Source organism: Triturus cristatus, chromosome 4_1, assembly GCF_964204655.1.
Source record: "Triturus cristatus chromosome 4_1, aTriCri1.1, whole genome shotgun sequence".
Taxonomy (NCBI): Eukaryota; Metazoa; Chordata; class Amphibia; order Caudata; family Salamandridae; genus Triturus; species Triturus cristatus.
The window spans coordinates 590129341-590151446 of NC_140585.1; the positions used below are offsets into that span (position 1 = coordinate 590129341).

The following is a 22106-nucleotide window of genomic DNA, read 5'->3' on the forward strand; positions in this document are numbered from 1 at the left end:
ACTTCGGGATAGAGCCCAGAATTCTAGGAGACAGAAACATCCGGCTCACAAGTGACTTCAACTCTTAGGTCAATACACTAGATTCTAAACTAGCAACAGCCTTCCTTGAGAACACAGTAGGATTGCAAAGATCCCATTAGCAAACTCTTATATGAAATTTCTTAGGTGAGTGTTGTTAGCAGTACAAGACAGGATTCTGATCGCCAGAGTAGGTATTGGGAAACATTAATGAGATTGCAGCACATTCCTGGTAGGCTCAACTAAGGAGAATCTATGAAAAATGCAGGTAGTGTAAATGTCAGCAGCCAAGAAAGTGGTAAACATGCCTATTAGCAAACATATCACGCTGGCACGAGGAGGCTGCACTAGCATCCAAAAGAAACTAAAGGTAAGTATAGCACAGTAACCTAAATATAACCACATCAATTTCAGAAATGCATCTCAATGCAAACATATCACCCTTAAAGACAATTATGGTCATTTGGATGGTTACACTAGTCACCAGAAGAGCAAAGAGAGGGCCAAAGTTCTTGTTTTTCTCTCAGGCATGCATACGAACGAGCTGCCAGATGAGATAGAATTAAATGAGCAACTGACTCTATTTGGAAAGTGGATACAACAATTTCCACCAGATTGCTAGATGTAGAAGGCTGGATCTTACAGATTCCACTGATAGTATTGCCTCTGTGCTAGAAACAGAGAGTGAGCAGCCAAACAAACACAGCTGGTCACAAGCTTGACCTAGTGCTTAAACACAATATGAAGTTCAATATAATGGTGCACTTATATATTTGCTCTGATCTCCCTCTAATAATCCTGAGTGTAAGCCACAAGTGGTTCCTATGTTTGCCGTGGTGAAGTATTTGATGCAGGAGTTAAAAAAAACAGCATTAGGATGTTCTGAAAGAAACGTTTGATTGTAGAGGATAAAAATCATTTTCCTTGCTGGAACATATATCTAACAAGCAGAAATCTAGGGGTGGGCAAGAAAGCTATGGTTCCAGAACTGCCATGTTGATCCCAACTGTAGGAATTAAAGAAGATGAATGAAGACCAGATTCATCTTTAAGACTGGAAAATTGCATTAAGGCTTTGTTAGTTGACTCATTTTAATACCCTCAAGTCTCACAAGATATTAAGTTACATTTTATTAGAGTTACATTGAATGTGCTCCCACTGGAGCAAACAGTGAATTAGAAATTAACAATATGTGAGTCTATCCTGTGTAATTATAAATCAGTTTGTAGAGACAACAATGCATTTTCTTACGTTTTCTCTCAATTTTGTTAGGATAATAAGACATCACTTAAGACCCATTCTTTTGAAATGTCAAATCACTAACAGGCTTGAAACATTCTTATTTGTATCAGAGTACTTAGTGTATGTTACATATATATACCAGCATTTGTATTTGTAAAGCGCACAGCTACCTCCAGAGAGGTGTCCTGGCGCTGGGAGTCGTCAGGAAGATTAAGCGAGCTATTGCCCAGAGTCACATGGTGCTGGGCTAACCTGCCGCTGGCGATCGAACCGTGAACCCTATGGTCTGGAGTCAGGCACCCTGGTCGCTGCGCCATACCTCTTCCACATATGTAGAAGAAACATTTGTAAAGGAAGATAATCTGGGACTCCATCATCAACCACAAAGATGTACATAAACTGCTATGCTACAATCTGCATTTAGCACCTTTTAAGCACTCAGAAAAGGGCCAGTTACTGAAATCAGCTGTCAGAACCAAAACATCTAACTGGTATCTGTAACCTTTCCCTGTCAGAATAGATTTAAAAGACCCTCCAGCATTCCAACAAAATAGCTTCCAACCCAGATGAAATGACTCATACACACAGTAAGGATGCTTAAGAATATATTATTTCTATGAGGCAATCTTAGCTTGTCTTTACTACTTAAGCTAGTTGATATCAACACTCTTTTCCATCCCAAAAGCTGTAAGGGACTGAGCTAAAACTGAATATATCTTGGATTATATTCTAACAGATTATTCTAACTGATAAATGTGAACAAGCACAGTTTAATTAAGCCTACTAATAGACTGGGTTTCAGGAGCTTGTGTTTCTCCAATCCCACGTTTGGTACCTGTAACATGATTTGCATCATATATCCCTCTGCCACCGTATAACTTCCCACACTGGTGGAATGTTTTTTTAAAAACTCTTTTTATTTAACAGGCTCATCATACATTAAAAATCTGAAACGGTTTCACATGCACACTTTCAATATTCAACTTAGACGCTGCATTACAATGTGGTTGGCATGAAAATCCATAACAACACAAGAGTCATTTGATGCTTTTCCTCACTGTGCTGGACGCAAGCCACTCTCAGTTAGCGCCATCTCTGGACCTAACATTTGTTACAGCGTCTAGGGGGATTCACAGCCTCACTGACGTCCTTCTATTTTCCCACCAAGGGGACCATATTTTCTCCCACTTTCTAGGGCACCCTCTGCTCTTGTAGATTACTTCCTCTGTTCTTTGGCACCAGCCAAGTCAACCTCCCACTCCGCCACTAGCGGGGGACGTGGTGCCCCCCAACACCGTGCCACAGGTTAAATGTTTGATACAATAAGGAAGTGTCGTAGAAAGTTTGTGCGTACCAATTTCTCTACAAAGACTTACGTTTTAGGGTTTAACTTGTTTTGGTGGGACACAATAATCTCCACAATACAAAAATCCACTCTTTGAGACTTAACGAAAAGTTCATATTTATAATCTTGTTGTGAATTTCACTTCTCGGTAAGAGAGGGGGCGGGGGACACCCAGGTAGATCTCCTAAGTTCCAGGAGAAATTATACTTCCCTCTTCAGAGAAAAGGAGAACAAGCTGGTGTTTCTCACGCCTCACCACAATGAGTTATGCTTATATAGATAAGGAGTGTTAGGAGTCAGACAACACTGTCTCAGCAACTCTTCAGTAGGAACACTGTATACAAATAGGGATCCCCACCCTGGCCCCTAGAAACAGTAGACACACACAGTTGTTAGTATTTTACAATAATACGTTATTTGTTGTGCACTATTCATACATAAATCTTATGTATCAGAATAATGGCAACTATTAAGATAATCTCAGTAATCTTTATATAGAAGAAGGTGAATATTGGAAATACCTCAAATATTTTACATCACATATTACTTTCTCAATTACGTTTGTCTAGTCCCTACCTTATATCTACATACATTTTATCAGCCTCATTGTTATTATATTGCCCAAATTGTTATTAGAACTCCTTAACTGTGTATATGGCAAGCCAGGTAAGTATCCCTGCATAACTCAAAAAGCCATCAGGTCTGCAGTTGGATAGCAGCACTTCAGCAGGTCCCTGTAACATTCAGACGTAATGTGTGTTTCACCGAAATTCTCTATACTCCTTCTACCTTCTCCTCCCCTTATTTACAATAGCGGGGACGGGAGAACTCCTGCCCAGCTTCTCATATCATCACTCAATACTTCAGTTACAGAAGCACATGCAAGGCAGGCAAATGTTGCCCTTTAATTTCTTTCCAAGTCTGATTTGCATGCTGTCCAATACCCTTGCAGCTCTAATCATTGCACTCAGTCCTTTCCAGAGACCTGAAAATGTAAATTCTCTGTTTTGTTAGCGCAACTGTCAACTTTCAGCTCCAAAAAATGTCTGAAAATAATATGTCGATCACACACATACTGTCCACATATTAGTTTTCAAGTTTTCACACATTCAAAATATTAGTTTTCAAAGCCCTGAGCTTCTAAAGCGTTAGTGCTCTCATTTTTAGGTCTCGGGACCATCCGGTCGGCAGACCGGAAGTCCGGAGATTTAATGTCTTTGAGAAGAGGGGCTTGCACCCGCCCCTCTTCTCTCCTGTTCTCCATTGGCTGGCCTCTTAAATGCTGGCCAGCCATTGGAGAAGCGGCTTGTCGGGCAAAACAGGCCCCGTCTTTTTCGGATTGGGGGGCGTGTTTTTTCGTTGCTTTTCGCAGGGCGTGTTTTTCTCTCCTCCAGCCAATGGCAAGAGGAGAGAAAAAGAAACACGCCCCCCAATCCGAAAACGCCACTGCGTTTGTCCGAGGCATTTCTGCTTCGCCTCGGAGAAAGGCAGTGGTGTTCAGGGCGATTCCCTTACGTCTCTGTTGCACATGCAGGAGCATTTAGAAAGAAATCCTCAACTCGGTACTCCCTGGTAATATGTTAACTAATCTACCTCTACTCTGAACCGTCCATCTTCGCTAACCTCCTTAACGTTCGCACAAGCGTCCTCTGTTACGAAAGGCCAAACTGCCTGCTGCCTTGCCTAAAAAAAACACACACAAAAACGTCGTCATCGCGGTGGTGTCCTCTTCACTGTACGAAAAAAACACACACAAAAACGTTGTCATCGCGGTCAGCTTCGGCAGCGCATGTTTATTTACTTAATTGCACAAGCCCGGTCCGCTTCGGCCGTGCTGGTTTTCTCCAGCTGCAGGTCACAGCGAGGCTCCCAAGCAAGGGGTGGGGGAAGCAGCGGTGGCAACATGACGTTTCTGGCTTTACAAATTTAACAGGACCTAAACGGAAAAGAGCGCTAGCGGGACCGAGACACACAAGGAGGTGAACTGTGTGCAGTGAGAGGTGGGTGCTGCTTGCTGCTGCCACACGCAGATCATGGGACGCTGTTCTTTAATTTATGATAAGCGTATTTCCTGTGTCTTGTTTGCTTAGCACGCATGCACAGGAGGCGTGGCCTTTTCCTACTTCTGTCGATGCCGTGACTCCTGCAACACTGAACAGAAAAGTGTAGGTTAGTAAAGCGCCGCCATCCTTCTCTTGGTGGAACTGGGAGGGTGCAGGGCTTCTTCGATGCTGCCAATAACTTAATTTACATGGCCTGAAAACATAATATGCCCTGATGTCTCTCTCTTATGTCTGGAATTTGCCAGATCAACTAGTCATGAAAAGTGTTAGGCAGAGCGGTGTGTTCCTCAAAAAACAGTAAAGCCAAGCAATAATGCACATTTGCAATGGTTGCGCGCGTAATGTTTACAATATGCGTGGCTCGCACCTTTTGTTTCATTGACGAGTGCTCTTGAGTTTTTTTACGGTATTCTCTATGCATTTTCCTTTCGGCTTTCCAGCCTGTTCTAAGGACATTTTGGCGACCACATCTTTGTCCATCGTTAAATACTGCAAATGGAAACTTTCCTCTGCTGCCAGCAAAACAGCAACTCGACCCCGGGCAGCTGACTCTGCGAACAGCCTGTACCTGTGACAGGAGCATGCTTTGCATCTGATGTTTACCGTTTTACTTTACAGAGTGGTCTTGCATCTCTAAGTGTTGAAAATGCCGAACACGGAAAGTAACTGGAGACCAATAAGGGAACACCCCTAGTCTCTCCCTAGGCGCAGTATTTTAACTGCTTGTTTCTTGGGACTGCGTTGACTGTATCCGTTTGTTGTGGTTTATGACTGGCCCTGGGCATGGGCAAGAGAAGGTGCTTCAAAGCACTAGGGGTCTGATTCATTCCCCAATAGCAGGTCGCTCTCTCTGAAAGGACCCCTAGCCCTTTGATCAGCACAAATATTAACAGCTCCCCAGGTTTATCTACCGGTGCACCCAGCTGAACTGAACCTCTCTTATCTGCTTTCCACTATATTGCATGGAGCCCTCGGCGGATCAGTAACTGGGTCCTAAAGACATGAGGTTGGGGCGTGCAGGAAGGTATGGCAGGCCTGGATGCAGTCTCACATACGGCTTTCATATGTGCTGGAAAAAGTGGCCGGGCTTGGCCACGGGTCCCCTTCATTATACTGATGGGACCTCTCTGCATGTAATGTGTCACATGCCTCTGCAACGCTTTGATTCCAATGGGAATGTGAACCACTTGTATACATTATCAGTAATATCTGACTGTTTCTCTTTTAGCTTTTGATAAAGATGCTCAAAGAACGACTGTCCTGCTCTGCATGTTACACTAGATTAATGACTGATATTTGATTACTTTGATTCTAAAAAGTGAAATGGTGCCAGGTTTTGTTTTCTTTGTGGTGTGCGAGTGAAAAACCGCTACAGCCTTCTTGTAGACCCAACGTGGGCTTAGTATTTTTTTTTTTTTGTCTGGGAAGTTTGGGTTGGTTACCCAAATACGCTTATGATAACATTTCTTGTGACGTATCCTGTCTTATATCTTCTTGGTGAAAAACTGTGAAGTATTTTAGAGAACACCAGGGCTGCAACTGTGACTTCACTTAAAGTACTTGCTGGTTTCATAAATTGCCTAAAGTGTTATTTTGCTCATAGCTTCCCCCAAAAAACTGTGAGATCACCAACACGATGAGTGACTTATTACCCGGAGAGTCCACGCTCCCAAAGGTTGTGCAAGCGCTAATGAGTTGGTACATGAACTTTATTGTTCAAAGAAATAGGATTTAGTGCTTCCAGTTGGGAAACTTGCATTGTCCAACATTTTCTTGAGATATGTCCCCCCCTTATTAAAAACAGCACGAATAATACCTATTCCATCCTCTGTTGGCTTCCCCCCCGCCGCGCCAACCCCCCGCCCCACTGCCCCACCCTGCTTACCTGTGCCGGTCGCCGCTGTATTTAAAGACACACATGGGGCCTGGTTTCTAACTACCTTTTCAAATCAATGCAACTATAGTGCCGCTCTGCACATTCAATAACATGAAACATATGCATCTCCTCTGTGTGACACATTCACTCACACGCACAGCTCTTTAGCAATTCTGTCCACATAACGATGTCACACCATCACAACATTGCCAAGAAATAAGACAAAAAACACTTAATGCTCAACATAATGAATCTTACTATCAGAGCTAAGCCAGATCTGGTTTATCACTGTCAGTGGAAGGGTCACCAAGTGGTCAGAAGTAAAATATATTTATCTGTGCTTCTCTGAGTAAACAACATCATCTGTGTAAAATGTTGGTCATGTTCATAATTATAGAAGGAGATTCTTTATTGGCATACTGCCAATACATGTGAATGTTTAAATCTCGTGTTACCCAGGTGCGATGTTCTCGTTGTGTACGTAGGTGAAGCGCGCTTGCTACGTACGGTTTTGGTTATTTTACTTTAGATTCAAGTTATGTGTAATATGTTCAGCTATACTTTTGGTACTTTCATTATTCAGGGTATTCCTGACCACGGTGAGGTAGAAATTGTTGAGACTGTTTTGCTATTGGATTTCCTTTGCGTTAAATCGTGCCTTAACAGTAAAAACAAGCATTTACAATGCAACGGTCTCGGCATTGTTAAAGTTAGAGCTATTGGCATTGCTCATGACAATGCCGTTTCTTTAAATGTTTTAAAAACAAAAACATAAACAAAAATAATGTCATGAGCAATGCCAATAGCTCTAACTTTACCAATGCCGAGACCATTGCATTGTAAATGCTTGTTATATACAGTCAGGGGTGGTTTATATGTAATACAGCCAGGCAGTATATGTAGGTAGTACTGTTTGTAGTCACTCATTCATTGCGATCACTCCTAACAATTGTAGCACTGAAACTTGTTTCGTTCGACTGATAGTCATGCAAATAAGGGATGTTGTTGAAAAATGACAGTCACAAGTTTCAACTCATAACTAGTGGGACAGTAATCCTTCGCCCATTACTGTTCATGCCTTAAGGCCGACTTTTTACCACACACCTCGGACTCTGCAATGACTAAAAGCCAATGCCTAGTGTCTGTAAAACTAAAATAATAAATAAGAAAGGTTAACATGGCAGTGAAGGCACTGTGTGGTTCCACTCTGTATCTGTAAATATACTTATTTCTATAAATGTTCCTTTTCCAATAACTAGGCTCATTAAGAATCAATAATGCCCATTGTCTCTTCAAACCTATAGCCTTCCAAAATATACATAATTCTCTTAAAATGTTATTATAAATCTGGGCAGCATGTTAAAATGTTATTATCCACGAGACAACTTTATTTCCTGGGGTCCTTCCAAGTGTGCTCTGGTTTCCAGAGACGGAAAGAGAAGGAGGCGATATTTAAAAAAAAATGTTATAGTTTGTTTACTTTTAAATAACTAATTAAACATTGTGTTCTTACTCGGGACTAATACAGCCAACATTCTCCTGCCTTTGTTTTGCTTTTCAGCATGTAAACAGAAAACATGCTGAAAACATGGCTGTTCTGAGTTGCTGGTTCTGACGGTCTCTTGCCTGATGTGTAGCGCTGGGAAACCCTCAGGAGTAGATGTGCACTTTATAAACTTTTAAAATAAATAAATAGAAGAAAACACCAATAGCAAGATCACCTAGATTCAAAAGAATTTAGTCACTACAACGGTGATTGCGGGCATTCTGTGACTGGGTTCTCTTTTGACAACAATATGGGTAAAACATCAGGCATTAGCCGAAATATGCCATCATGGCATGTCACTGCATGCGACTGTGCCTTGGTTCCCTTATCTGATGGAGAATGGAGTTCACCTGCAATCTGTATAGAAGTAGTCTTTTCTTTTAGGTTATGTTTAGAAAGAACAAGTTACTTACCTTCGGTAACGATATATCTGCAAGAGACATATATTAGTTAGGGATTCCTCACCTTAGAATTACCCCCAGGCGTTAGACTGGATCCGGAGAATTTTTCTTCAGCAGTACCCCTGCACGTTGGTAGGTGGCGTCAGTCGACTCCGCGTTTGTCTTTGGCGTCATGGTCCCCAGAATGACATTGCAGTATCTACTTAGACGCTGCCCTGCGCACTAACTTCAGTTCTTTACACGAAATTCCACGCCAGAAGCGCAGAGCAATGCAAGACACTGACCACTGGTGCACAAAACTAGGGCCCTAAAAGGGAGTCCCTCACCCTAGAAGTCAGTTCGCAGAACGGGGAGGATGGGTGGGGCGGTTAGGAATCCATAACTAATATATGTCTCTTACAGATATATCGTTATCGAAGGTAAGTAATTAGTTCATCTGAAAGAGACTATTAGTTATGGATTCCTCACCTTAGAATAGATACCCCAACAACACCAACACCGGAGGTGGGTCTGCGAAATAAGTTCACACCAGAAAGTCCTGGAGAACTGAACGGCCAATAAAGCAGTCTCTCTGTACTTGGCTGTCCAGGCAGTAGTGTTTAGTAAAAGTGTGCAAATAAGCCCACGGAGCTGCTTGGCAGATGTTATGAAGGGAGACTCCACGTCCCAAAGCAGTAGTGGCTGCCGTCGCCCTGGTGGAGTGGGTACGCAACCCCACTAGAGGTTCCTTTTTGCTATAGAATAGCAGATTTTGATGCAAAGGAATAGCAGATTTTGATGCAAAGAACGACCCATCGGGAAATGGTTCATTTTTGCACGTCCCGACCTTTCTTGGCGCCCACATAGCCAACAAAGAGCTGGTCATACACCCGAAATTGTTTTGTGCGAACCAGATTGAATGAAAGCGCATGTTTTGGATTCAGACGGTGGAGCCTCTCTTCTTCCTTAGAAGGATGCGGGGGCAGGAAGAAGGTGGGCAAAGTGATGGTCTTTTCTATGTGGAAAGAGGTAACCACTTTGGGAAGGAAAAAAGGCCTAGTGCGAAGGACAACTTTGTCCGGATGAAGAGCCAGGAAAGGAGGTTTGGAAGAAAGAGCCTAAAGCTCACTCACCCTGTGAGCAGAGGTGATGGCAACCAGAAAGGTAGTTTTAAGTGTAAGAAGTCTGAGAGGACAGTTATGTAGTGGCTCGAAAGGAGGGCAGATAAGATAGGTCAGAACCAGGTTCAAGTCCCACTGAGGCATTACGGAAGGAATGGGAGGAAACAATTGAGTAATGCCCTTAAGGTAGCGATTTACAATAGGGGACTTGAAAAGAGAAGGCTGGTCAGGAAGCCGAAGGAAGACCGAAATGGCCGAAAGATAGCCTTTTAAAGTGCCATGAACAGAGCCCTGCTGGGCCAAAGAAAGAATGAAGAGGAGAACCTCTGAAAGTAGGGTAGAAAGGGGATCCACAGCCTTTGCTGCGCACCATGCCACAAACTTTTTCCATCTACAAGCGTATACCGTTTTGGTGGAGAGACGTATGGCTGCCAAAATAACATTACAGAGTTCGGGAGGAAGGTTGAAAGCTGTCAACTGTCGCCGCTCAATCTCCACTCAAGGAGGTGGAGGCTGGACAGGTTCGGGTGGAGTACCGTCCCCTGCTGCTGCGACAGGAGATCCTCCTGAAGGGGCAGTCTGATCGGAGGATCAATGGCCATGTGCAAGAGCTCGGGATACCAGACTCTTCGTGCCCAGTCCGGGGTCAAAAGATAGACTTGGGCCCGGTCGCCCTTGATCTTCATCAGCACTCTCGGTAGAAGTGGTACAGGCGGAAAGGCGTATAGAAGACCGCAACTCCTCTCGTGACGAAAAGCGTCGCCGAGCGAGTGCCGCCTTGGAAATTCCAAGGCGTAGAACTGCTGACATTGCGTGTTTTCTTCGGTGGCGAATTGATCTAACCAAGTCTCTCCCTACCACTGAAAGAGAGCTTGCACCACCTCCGAGTGAAGACGCAATTCGTGATCCATCATGCACCAGCGGCTGAGTTCGTCTGCCCTGGCGTTCAGAGAACCTGCCAGGTGTTGAACCACCAGGGACATGCCCTGATGTTCCAGCCACTTCCAGAGACGAATTGCCTCCTGACATAGGGTCCACGATCCTACCCCGTTTTTGCAGTACCACATGCCGGTGAGATGGTCTGTGAACATCTGCACTACTCTCCCTTTGACAGAAGGAAGGAATGCCTTCAGTGCAAGATGAATCGCCCGAAGCTCCAGAAGGTTGATGTGGAGCCCGGACTTCGCCGGAGACCAGAGGCCTCTGATCTCCACCTCTCCCATGTGGCCGCCCCACCCCAGAAGTGATGCATCTGTCATCACTGTGATCACTGGTTGGGGAAGGGAGAGGGACCTGCCGTTGACCCAATCCTGGTTCGTTAGCCACCACTGCAATTGGTGTGCAGTGCCCTCCGAGATCTGGATGCAATCTGAAAGATTCCCCTGATGATTTGCCCAACGGAACTTCAGGTCCCACTGCAGAGCCTGCATATGCCACCTGGCATAGTCCACCAGCAGGATGCAGGAGGCCATGCGGCCCAGTAGCCTCTGGGTAATTCTGAACGAAACCCGGGATAGAGGCTGAAAGATCGGAATCATAGCCCAAATATCCTGTCTCGCTGCTCAGGAGGATAAGCCCGAAACTGCACTGTGTCCAGAACCACTCAGATGAAAAGGAGCCTCTGAGAGGGAATCGGGTGTGCCTTCGGCACGTTGATGGTGAACCCCAGAGAATGCAGGAGGTCGGCCGTAGTCTGGAGGTGGGAGACGACAGCCTGGGGTGAGTCCGCCTTCAACAGCCAGTCGTCTCCCAGGAGAGCCGTAACTTCCTGTTGGAGAAAGGCCAAGTGATCCTCCGACATACAATGGAATTGAGGTGGCATGGATGGAGGGGTAGTCTTGAAGGGGAGGGAGTAGCCCCTTTGGACTATCTGCAAAACCCACCTGTCCGACGTGATGTTGAGCCAGTGGGGGAGGTGATGGTGAATCCGGCTGCCCACTGGTGAATGATTCCCCTGAAAGGTCAGACTAGAAGAGCTTGGAGGCTGCTGTAGAGGGGGCGCTGGTGGACTGGCCCGCCCGCTGGCTCCCAGACCCACGACGGTGGGTCCCACATCTCCGGCTGCACAGAGGCTGGACAGCTTGCGCAGTCCCGTGGCTCTGGGCAGAACATGGTGGGGCACCCCTACCGTAGCCATGAAAGGGGCAAAAAGCAGACTGCGCGGGGTGAGCGGTGGAAGCGAGGCCCAAGGATCTGGCCATAGCCCTGGGGTCCTTAAAGCGCTCCGAAGAGGTCGCTGCTGGCTGAAGCACCTCAATCAGAAGGTTAGTCCTAACCGCCACTGTAGGAAGCTCAAGGTTTAAGGCCTCAGCCACCCTACGCAACACCACTGCATATGATGCACCCTCCTCCGTAGCCACAGTAGGGGGAGATAGCATGCCAAGGTCTGGGGAGTTGTCCAGACCACTGGCCTCACCAAACTCCTCACTCCAGTCCGGTTCTTTTAACTGGTCTGCCAGAATGTCCACAGATACCTTCCAGTCCTCCTCACCCTCCTCTGGTAGCCACTCAGGGAGATAGGGAACACCAGGGATGAACAGTGGTACAAAAGTACCGGTCGGCGCCAGTCCCGACACCGGTCGACACCGGTCTGGCTCCGTGTCCACATCGAAGGGGAGGCCGGGGTCGACGTCGGCTGGGGACACAACCGGCGTTGGAGGGTGCGGAGGTTTCACCACTGGATTCGGCCCCGGAGGTGTCATGAGGTCGCCCAGCGCCATCCTGATCCAGGCCTGGATCCCTGGGGGCCCTGCAGCACCGGAGCCGCTGGCATCTAAGGCCTAGAGCCCCCAGCCGAGTCTGCGGGGCCCAAAGGCGCGCCGGCAGAGTCGGGCTGCCCAAAAATCAAGTGGATGGCTCCATAAAAACTACATAAGTGGACAGTGGTCGCCCCAGCTCCCGGGATGGGAGGGAGGCTCAAGGTCGATCCAACAGGCTCCGCGGGCAGAGCCGGATGACTACCTTCTGCGCGCCACATCGGCCGACGGACGGGGAGAACGCGAAGAGTGACGATGCCTCTTCGCCTTCTTTTTGTGCTTCGACTTACCCGAAGACTTTGACGATGAGTGGTGATGATGGCTCTGCGACTGGTCTCGCGACCTCCCTCTTGACCGGGACCTCGAGCGGCGCGGAGCGGACTGCCGGGCCTCAAGAAGCTTTCGGGACAGCTCCCGCACAGACTTTGGGTTCAGGGCTCGGCAGTCGGAGCATGACTTCAGGTCGTGGTCGCACTCTAAACACCAAAGGCACATGAAGTGCGAGTCCGTAACCGACATAAATTTGCGACAGGAGTCGCAGGCCTTGAAGCCGGTTCGAGGACGGGACATCCCTATGTGCACCAGGAGTGGAACGACTGGAAAAAGATGTCGACAAAAAGTCGCAAAAGGAGAGTCAAAAAGTGACTCGAGGTACCGCTCTCTCCGGATCTGCGCTGGCTGGAACAGAAAAATAAAGAACTGACGTCAGCGCGCAGGGGTGGCGTCTAAGTCGATATTGCAAAGTCATTCCAGCGTAGTCGACTGACGCCACCTACCGACGCGCAGGGGTACTGCTGAAGAAAATATTTCCTGATCCAGTCTGACGCCTGTGGGGAATTCTAAGGTGAGGAATCCATAACTAATAGTCTCTTTCAGATTAGCTTATTAACTATGTGTATGTGTGGGTCCCCAGCTGTCCTAGAAAAGGAATTCCCATAATGAATCAACATCTTGTGCTAGAGCAGTAGGAGCTGGAACTAAGGCCTCTTTGATGAACAGACTGCATTAACAGAGCTAAGCTCTACCATCCCAGAAGTTTGTTATCAACCAAAATCAGAAGATGAATTTTGGCAATGACTCAATCTATGAATCAATCAATCAGGATTTATAGGGCGTGCTAATCACCCATGAGGGAATCCAGGCACTTATTCCAGGCTGCTCAGGGGCTTAAGTCGAAGAACCAGGTCTGCTTCTGAATTCCTGGAGGGAGAAAGAGGTCCTTAGGTGGATGGGGAGGCTGTTCCAGGATTTTGTGGGGCTGTAGAAGAAGGAATGGCCTCTACTGTTGCTGCGGCGGACACGGGGGTGTAAGCGAGGGTGAGAGAGATGGAGCACAGGAGTTTGGAGGGTTTGTGGAAGCTCAGGAGGTAGTTGATGTACACTGGTCCTTGGTTGTGAAGGGCTTTGTTGGAATGCGTCAGGATATTAAATTGGCATCTGTCGCGTATGAGGAGCTAGTGGAGTTTCTTCAGTTGGGGGGGGGTGATATGGGTTTGTCTGCAGAGATCAAGGATGAGTCTGGCCACTAAGTTCTGGATGGTCTGAAGTCCCTTTAGGAGGTGTGATGTGATTCTGGCGTAAAGAGCATTGCCACAGTCAAGGCAGCTGGTGACAAGGACTTGAGTGACGGTGCGTCTGGTAGCTATAGAAGGCCATTTAAAGATCTTACAAAGCATGCAGAGGGTGAGGAAGCAGGCAGCCGAGACTGCATTGATCTGGCTCTTCATGGTGAGTTTGGAGTCCAGGATGATGTCGAGTATCCGAGCTTGGTCTGTGGGGATGGGGTGGTCCCAGGTCGGCAGGCCACCAAGAGTTGTCCCACGGCGAGGTGATGCCCCAGAATATCAGAACTTCCGTCTTTTCTGTGTTGCGCCCAAGGCAGTTGATGAGCTGGGTGTCGTCCACGTAGGGGATGGTGTTCAGTACCTGGTTTCTGATGATACTGACCTGGGGGGTCATGTAGGTGTTGAAAAGGGTGGGGCTGAGGGATGAGCTTTTGGGGGACACCGCAGATGATGTTTTTGGGCACCGAGGTGAAGGGAGGGAGGAATGATGTGATCCATTTGAGCAAAAGACACACAGAATGCAGAGCAAATCAAATATTCTCCCCCAGTCAATAGATCTGTATTAAATCCATTATTCTTTTGCTCACCATGCCACCCCAGTTTAGACCCAGCCATATGCAAATCAGTCTTGACCCTGTGCCTCATGGGAACAGTCCAGACCGAACTGCCAAGCCAGGTACTCCCTGGACCGGACACAAGCATCCTGGGACAGTTTTTTTGTTTTATTTTGGTTGTCTAAAACTTTTATTGAATGCTTAAATGTTTGCGGTACATATGTTATAATGAAGTGGCACCTCTCCCCTTAGGGAGGGCAGTCAACTTTAATTTTTGTTCAAATGTACTTTAACATTTACATTCCATCAGTTTGGGATTCAGAATTATTTGCAATGCACGGGTTGATTACGGTTTCAATGGGGCCATTTGAATGTGTACAGTGGGGAAGGAGGGGTTTATTATACAGTTCTTCCTCTTCTTCACTTTCCCTTTTTTCCATGGCTGTGTAGTCCCTTAGCAGGTTTGTCACCATCCTGCAGCACGCTTCTCTGTTCACCACCTCACCGTTGGTCACCAGGCGGGTCCTGGCGTACAGGAGAATGTCCTTCACATAACAGTGGAGTCTCCAGCACCTCTGGATAGCTCCAACTGTGTGTGTCTGTGGAAACAGCCCATACAGCATGGACTGATGCGTTATGTTCTTGTAGGGGATAATAGCTTCCAGCTCTTGTCTTAAGGCAGCTCATAGTCTCTGGCCAAAAGGGGCAGGCCCAGAAAAGATGGTGTGCAGTTTCCTCTGTGGGACATCCCCTTGGCCAGTTATGTTATGTTATGTTATGTTAAACACATTTGTAGTGCGCTCAGCTGCCCCAGCTAAGGGGCGTCCTGGCGCATGACAAGATAAAACACAACTAACACTAAACAGAAAAGAGAGAACAACCAGAAAAGAAAAAGTTAAAACAAAAAGGTTTTGATAGCTTTCCGAAACAATAGAAGATCTTCCATCGAGCGAATCTCAATCGGAAGAGAGTTCCATAGCACTGCTGCTCTGATCCGAAAGGAGCGGCCACCAGCACGGCTAAGCTTAAACCTGGGGACCACAGCAAGTGCTTGGCCCGATGATCTCAAAGAAGGAGTCGGGACATACCCAGACAAGAGATTAGAGAGGATCTGGGGAGCTGATCCCTTTAAGATCTTAAAAGCCAAACATAAAACTTTGAAGTGAATTCTTGTCTTAACCGGCAGCCAATGCAGAGAACGAAGAGTACTAGAGACAGAGCAGAACCTGGGCAAGCAAACTATGGCTCTTGCTGCGGCGTTTTGGACCCGTTGAAGGCGGATGATTTCTGCCTGGTTGACCCCTACCAGAAGGGAGCTGGCATAGTCCAGACGAGATATTACTGTTGCCTGAACTACCAGCTGTCTGGTAGGGGGATCAAAAAACTTCAAGACAGGTCTTAAACTCCGAAGGACCCCAAAACAGCAAGCCGCAGTCTTCTTAGTGTGCCCAACGAAGCTAAGAGTAGGATCCAGCCACACTCCCAAATTTCTCAACTCCGTTACCGGAATTGGGGACGGCCCAAGCTCCGGAGGCCACCATCTGTCCCCCCAGAGTTCCATCCCCTTCCCGACCACCATAACCTCGGTCTTCTTAGTGTTGAGCTGGAGACAGTTGGCGTTCATCCAGCTCGCCACCGCCCTCAGTCCACTCTGAAACCGAGGGGCATCCTGCCCAGCATCCCCACTGATAGTAACCGCTAGCTGAGTGTCGTCGGCATATGAGACCATAGTCATGCCCCACTGCTTGGCGACATCAGCCAGCGGTCTCACGTAAAGATTGAATAACGTGGGACTCAGTGAGGATCCCTGCGGCACCCCCAGGCTCAGAGGATGAAATTTGGACTGGTACGGAGGTATAGCAACACAAAAGGAGCGGTCGTCGAGAAAGGAGCGGAGCCACTGTAGGGCAAGCCCAGCAATGCCTATCTCCTCTAGGCGGTGCAGAAGGATGCAATGTGAGACAGTATCAAAGGCGGCGCCCAGATCTAATAAAACTAGAGCCGCCGTCTGTCCCGCATCCAGCACCATACGCAGATGTTCGGCCATGGCGAGAAGGGCTGTTTTCGTACTATGCCCAGCCCGGAACCCATTTTGAGTAGCATCCAAAATATTGGCTCGGGTAAGATGGTCAGAGAGACCCTGATTAACGTGGGCCTCCACAACTTTTGCCATCCAAGGGAGCAAGGAAATGGGCCGGTAGTTCTCCGGTTTTGTATGATCCAATGAGGGTTTCTTCAAAATAGGAGAAACCACTGCCCGCTTCCATTTAGCAGGGACCATGCCCGTAGCCAGCGAGATGTTAATCAGAGAGCGTACCATGTGGCGTCCCACAAAAGACTGGTCCCTGAAGAGGGCAAGTCTTAATGGATCCAGAGGTGATCCAGATTTAATTTTCTGGGTCAACCTATCAAATCCCTCAGGAAGAAGCAAAGGAAAAGAATCCAAAATGGGGAGGGCAGGGATAATATCCAGGGCCCCCAATAAAGGCTCCGTGCAGGGAAAAGCCCGATAAATGCCCTGCACTTTCTCCAAAAAGAATGAAGCCAAGGCCTCACAATGAGAAGTAGAAGCCGTTGCCTGAGAGGAAAATCTTTTTGCCAGAAGATCTTTAAGAGTCTGAATATAGATTTGGACGGGTTAGTGCTATTGCGGAATTCTACAGAGTAGAACGCCGCACGGGCTCTACAGATGGCACGATGATAAGCCTTAACGGAAGCCAGATACAATGCTTTCTTAACAGTATCATAAGACCTCCGCCACTCTCTCTCGGCCCGCCTACAACTCCCTTTCAAGGCACGAAGGCCGCTGTCATACCAGGGGCTCGACTCTCTGGAGCTAAGTTTACTTACCATGATAGGAATCAGTGAGTCAAGCGCCCTGGTAATCCACTGGCAGAACTGGTCATAACCCGTTTCCACATTATCCAAAGGTCCTAACGGATCTACAGCCAAAACGTGATGAGGGTCCTCCAACCTAAGTTTATTCCAATGCCTTCTAGGGGCTAGTCTAACTGGAGGAATAGGAGGAATCTCAGGCAGAGGAACCCGAATAGCCACTAAAGAGTGGTCCGTCCACCCTAAAGGTAAGATGGAAAAGACTGTAGCTTCCCTTAAATTAGTGAAAAAGGGATCCAATATATGCCCTCCTACGTGCGTGGGTTGTAATACCTTTTGAGACAACTGAAGGGCCTCAAGGTCAGCTAAAATATTAATAACAGCCGGCGCGCTCTGATTGTCAAAATGGAGATTGAGGTCTCCCAAGATGGAAAAATTGGCACAGCCAATTGCCAGAGAGCTAACCGCGTCAGGGAAAGCTTCTCTGAACGCAATATCGCTGCCTGGAGGTCGATATACCACCATCCCCGAGATCGAAAACTGGGGACTAATCAAGATCTTAAAAGAGGCGCTTTCGCACCCAGCAATATCTAAGGCGTTCCAGCTGCAGGAGAAACTAGATTTAACAGCAAGGGCAATGCCCCCTCCTCTAGATGGACAGTTAAAAGTGAAAATGGAATACTCAGGGGGGAAGGCCAGATTAATAATGGCTGCATCGTCCTCCTGCAACCATGTTTCCGTGATGGCAAATATATCTGGGGTCTCATCCCGCATGAGGTCCAAGATGGCTTGATGGTGTTGCACCAAGGACCTGACATTCAGACTAAAAATAGAAAGAGCATGCGCCGAGCCATTACTCCGAGAGGCAGTAGTGAAAAGCCTCTGGCGGGTATGAGCGGGAGAGGCAAGTGCCCATCTCCCACAAGCACACCAATATGGGCCGCTTAGTGGATGGATCAGTGTCTGATTACACCTCGGAATGGTTAGTCCAATGGACCGTAAAGTTTCATTGGAGTAGGTGATCATCACGACACCGGATGGACAGTTGCCAGAGAGCAGCGTGCTGCGCCCAGCGCGTCCTAAGCGCGGACGGGCGCAGACGGGCAGGACTCTGGCACGACTCCGGCTAAGCGACGGCGTCCCACTGCGCGACCCCGCTGCGCGGGGGGAGGGGCGACTTTAAATAGGCGTCCCGCTAGGCTGACAGAGCGCGAGATCGCTCAAGATGGCGCCCGCCGGGAGAAGCAGTGCCCAAACGAAGATGGCGCCCAACCAGGACTACCCCCGTGACCCGGACCCACCAAAACGGCGGTGATTTTCAAACTTTTATGTGCAGTATAAGGGAAAGGGAGAACCCAGCCTGATCCCAATAAAAACAGGGACAAATAACTAAAAACAGACACAAATAGCAAAACGGGAGATTATTTTAAAAATACAAAGCGCTAGCAGCAGCGCAAGCGCAGCTATGCAAATACCTTGTCTGGCTGCAGCGTGGTAAAGCTCGCCTTAAATAGGCGTCCCGCGAGGCTGACCGAGCGCGAGATCGCTCAAGATGGCGCCCGCCGGGAGAAGCAGTGCCCAAACGAAGATGGCGCCCAACCAGGACTACCCCCGTGACCCGGACCCACCAAAACGGCGGTGATTTTCAAACTTTTATGTGCAGTATAAGGGAAAGGGAGAACCCAGCCTGATCCCAATAAAAACAGGGACAAATAACTAAAAACAGACAGTTCCTGTGCGGGAATCGGCTCCTGCTGTGCATGAATGACCTCACAGGCATACCCCCCTTCATGGCCATCAATGCAATGTCTTTGTGTCTGTTGGTCAAAGTTGGAGAGGATTGCCGTTGCCGGTGGCAGGTCGCTCACTGGTCCTGTGGTGTCCCTGGTCCTGATGAGCTTGTGGATTTTCCTGGGCTTCCAAAGGCTATGAGCAACACAGTTCAGCCCAAATCCCTCCACAAACTTTTCTACCTCCATGTAGTACCGTGGGAGGTCCCAGTTAAATGTCACAACGTTCTCCCACTTATCCCACCCCAGTCGTCTGCACACTGGGAGAAGGAAAAAGCAGAACACCTTGTAGGCGGAGTGGTCCTTGTACACATTTGACAGGGTTATTCGGACACAGCCACACACAAAGAAGACCCTGAGGATTTTCGGGATGTCGGGGATTGCCTTCCGCTCTGTGGTGCTACTTGTGCATGACTGACCTTTTTTAACCCTGTCCATCTACGAGTGCCAGGCAAAATGGAAGACCATGCTGTTTATTGCCCATGCTACGTTGGCGAGGCCTGTGTCACATACTGCAGCACGGACAGTGCGTCGTTACTGAGCACCAGAGCCTTCTCTTCAATGCTCAAGTTTCTCAGACTCCAGTTTTTGCTTCACCTTGGCCAGGCGTTCATTCAAGGTCTTTGTAGCTGCCCCTGTTCCTCCAAACCAGACGTCGAGGATCTTAGCCAGTCCTGCCTTGATACGGAAGGGGAGAGGCTAGTTGCAGAGGTCCCATCGCCCGAAGAGTTTCGCCTGCGATTTGTCCACATTGAGTTTCACCCCTGATGCCATGCCAAAGTCCTTGCATGCTTCCAGCAGGGATTGGACCAATTTTCCTTCCGCACAAAAGAGGGTGGCATTGTCCATGTACAGCACACACTTGACGTCTTTCTTCGTGTTGCCGGGTGTCGGGATCCCTCTGATGTTCGGGTTCTTCCAGATGTATTCAGCGAGTAGCTCTATAACCAAAACGAACAGAGGGAGCGAGAGCGTGCAGCCTTGTCTTACCCCAGACCTGATAGGAAAGGGGTCTGTTTTACAACCATTTACAATGACTGAACAGAAGATACATTATTTTATCGTAGCCGCAGAAGCGCTCCCCCAGCCCAGAGATGTGCAGTACCCTCTCCATGAACTCATGGGAGATGCGGTCGAATGCCTTCTCCTGATTTAGACAGACTAGGGCACCCCAGATCTTGCAGTCTGTGATGTACTGGATCGTGTCCCTGATCAGTGCCAGGCTATCTGTGCCCCAGGACCCTGCAGGTTTGGTCTGGGTGAACTAACTCTCCTATGGCGCCCTTCAGTCTATTTACCAGTGTCTTAGCCAGGATCTTGTAGTCTACATTCAGGAAAGAGATGGGGCGCCAGTTCTTGAGGCGACATCTCTCCTCCTTATGTTTATACAAGAGCACGATCATTCCTCTCCTTAGAGTGTGGGGCATGATTCCTTCCCTCTCCATCTCCTCAAATAGCTGCAGGAGGTCTGGTCCCATTAGTGAGGTATAGACTGGGAGACCGTCACTACCTGGCTTCTTTCCTGACTTGAAGGATTTAACTGCAAAGTGCAACTCCTCCACAGTGAGGGGGGCATTAAGGGCTTCTCTCACTGCTGGGGAAACAATTCTTGGGATACCAGACAAACATTTATGCATGATATCCCCCTGACCTCTTCTCTGTGAGTAGGGGTCCCCATAGAAGTCTGTCACAACCTTCCCAATATCTTCCCTGGTGTCACAGAGGGTTCCCTACTTATTGCGCAGTTGAACCAGAGGGGTGTGTGCAGAGTTGATTTTCCTAAAGAACAAGGAGTTGCATTTCTCCCCCTTCTCCAGGTTCTCCACCTTGGAACGGATAATGATCCTCCAGGATTCGTCATGAAAGTGCTCACTCAGCTCTTTCTTGACTTCCTCCAGAGGGCTCATGATGTCCTGTCCCCGGAGTTGGAGGTCGTGCAGTTCTTGCAGCTCTTGCTGTAGTCTACTGAATTCCTTCTTTCTCTCCCTTGCAACCAGCCTGCCCACATTCTTGAAACAATCCTGGATCCTGCCTTTGACCCATTCTCCTGTGGACTGGAGGGTGTCTTTCATGGCTTGCCACTGGATGTATGTCTCCCTCAGCTCCTCCTAAAGGGCTGGATGACCTCCTCATCCCTTAAGCTCAATGGGGACAAAACGGAGCTGATGCTCCTGGGCCCCTCAAACCCCACCTTCTTCAACTCCTTGTGGCCTCCTTGTCTAGGTACCCCCCCAGTACCCAAGGACAATATTAAGAGCCTTGGGGTGTGGCTGGACAAGACCCTCTCATTTAACATCCAGGCTACAAAACTCTCGGCTACCTACTTCGGACTTCTTAGGATGCTAAAGAAAGTCCTCCCTCTTTTACCTATGGAGGCAAAGCAGGTGGCCATCCAGGGTCTGATACAGTCCCGCTTAGACTTCAACAATGTCCTCTACCTTGGCGCCTCCGGAGGACACCTTGCGTAGACTACAGATAGTGCAGAACTGTGCGGCCCGCACATTGTTACAGCTCCCACGCAGACAATCAGCCAAACCTGGTCTGATCAGCCTGCACTGGCTACCAGTGCGACAGAGAATCATCTTCAAGGCCATGTGTATTGCCCATCAGGCCTTTTGGGACACAGGTCCTATGATTACCCGCGACCTAGTAAAACAGTACCAACCCAGCAGAAACCTTCGATCTAGCCAGGCCTTTATGGCTATAGCTCCGAGAATAAAAAAGGCAAGGACGGGCGGCAGGACGTTCACCTATAATGCCGCCAAGACCTGGAACTCACTCCCTCTTCATCTTAGATCCAACCCTAACCTCTCCTCCTTCCGAAAACAGCTGAAGACTTTTCTGTTTAACCCCCCTCAGTAATTTCAGCAAGTTACCTCTGTCAAGCTATTTCTATTCTGGTCTCTAGCGCTTGGACGCCCCTGGGCAGCAACCGCGCTCTATAAATCTACTTTTCATTTCATTTCATTTCCTTCACCCCCTCTTTCTCCAGCAGAGAGCTATTCAGTTTCCAAG

At 48.0% G+C, this 22106-nt stretch overlaps 1 protein-coding gene across 1 annotated transcript in view; it reads right to left on the bottom strand.

Annotated features, from left to right (window-relative positions):
- MEIG1 (meiosis/spermiogenesis associated 1) overlaps nucleotides 1-22106 on the bottom strand; it is a 203140-nt gene that overhangs the window by 118534 nt on the left and 62500 nt on the right. The window lies entirely within an intron of this gene.